Genomic DNA, 1,222 nt, shown 5'->3' on the forward strand with positions numbered 1-1,222 from the left:
ACGGGCGCCGCTTCCGGGAGTTTGAATCCCGCGGCTGCGGGGCGGGGCACGTCACTGCCGGCGGGGGCGGGGTCGGCAGGAAGGGGGGCGCGCCACAAGCGGCGGGCTCGCGGCTCCCCGATTGGCTGCGGCCTCCCAAGGGGGCGGGGCCTAGAACTAGGACGCGAGATGGGACTGAGGTGAGTCTAAGGGAGCTGGGGCAGAGGCGGGACGGAGGACCGAAGTCCTGTCCCTAGGTCCGCAATCCTATTCTGGGGCTTTCCCTGGGCTTTTCTGAAGACTCCGACCTAAGGCTCGGTGTTCCCTTGTAAAGAGCAGGTTTGCGTTTGTCTGCTTTGGGGATGAAGCACATTACTGTGTTCAGTGAGCGAAACCCAGTAACTGAACTGCGACTAACTCGTTCTGTATCCTTAAGCATAATTTGCCCTTTTAGGTACCAGTTTTGCGTGTTATAGAATGAGAGAACTGCATTCCCTAAGGGCGGACAGCCTGTCTTCCCATTGGGCTGAACCTTTCTCCTGCCAAAAGGCAGGGGTGGAGTACTGGGGAGTGTAGCAGGTGGGAGAACTGATAAGCACCCCCAGACTGAGCTCAGACATTAGGAGCCCTAGAAGAGAGGAGGCAGGCATTTGCTCCAGATTGCTGTCGTCTGGCTTGATGTCTGTAGGTCAAGTCTGGGTCATGCTTAGCCTCTTTAGGGGCCTTATTGCTAAAAGGAAGAGGCACAAAGAGTGTTTGACAGAGCCTAACTTTTCTCTCTTAGACCAAATGTAAACTCACCAGAAACTTAATAAAAGGATACAGTAGCAAAACGTCCTAGGAAAGCAGTGTCACATAGCAGTAGACTCCAGATTAGAACTGCTTTTAGTTCCTGACTGCCTCTCACTGGATGTGTGATTTTAAATGTTATTTAATCTCCCGGAGCCTCGGTTTCCTAATCTGTAAAACAATGAAAATAATATCTACCCTATAGAATGGATATAAGAATTAAATGGGAGAATCTGTATAAAGGGCTTGCCATTTAATGCTCAACTGACATTAGGCATTATTACACAAGAAGCAACAATCACTCATGTAACTAAGTAAACTGGATGAGAAGCTGGGTAGAGAATTTTAAAGATTTTTTTTAAAACACAAGAAGATAACGTTTGGTCCCTGCTTCCAAGGAGCTCACATTTCTGGTGGAAAAGTGAATAGAATTGGGCTCTTTCACATCTGTTGT

The sequence above is a fragment of the Martes martes genome (assembly GCF_963455335.1).
Source record: "Martes martes genome assembly, chromosome: 14".
Lineage (NCBI taxonomy): Eukaryota > Metazoa > Chordata > Mammalia > Carnivora > Mustelidae > Martes > Martes martes.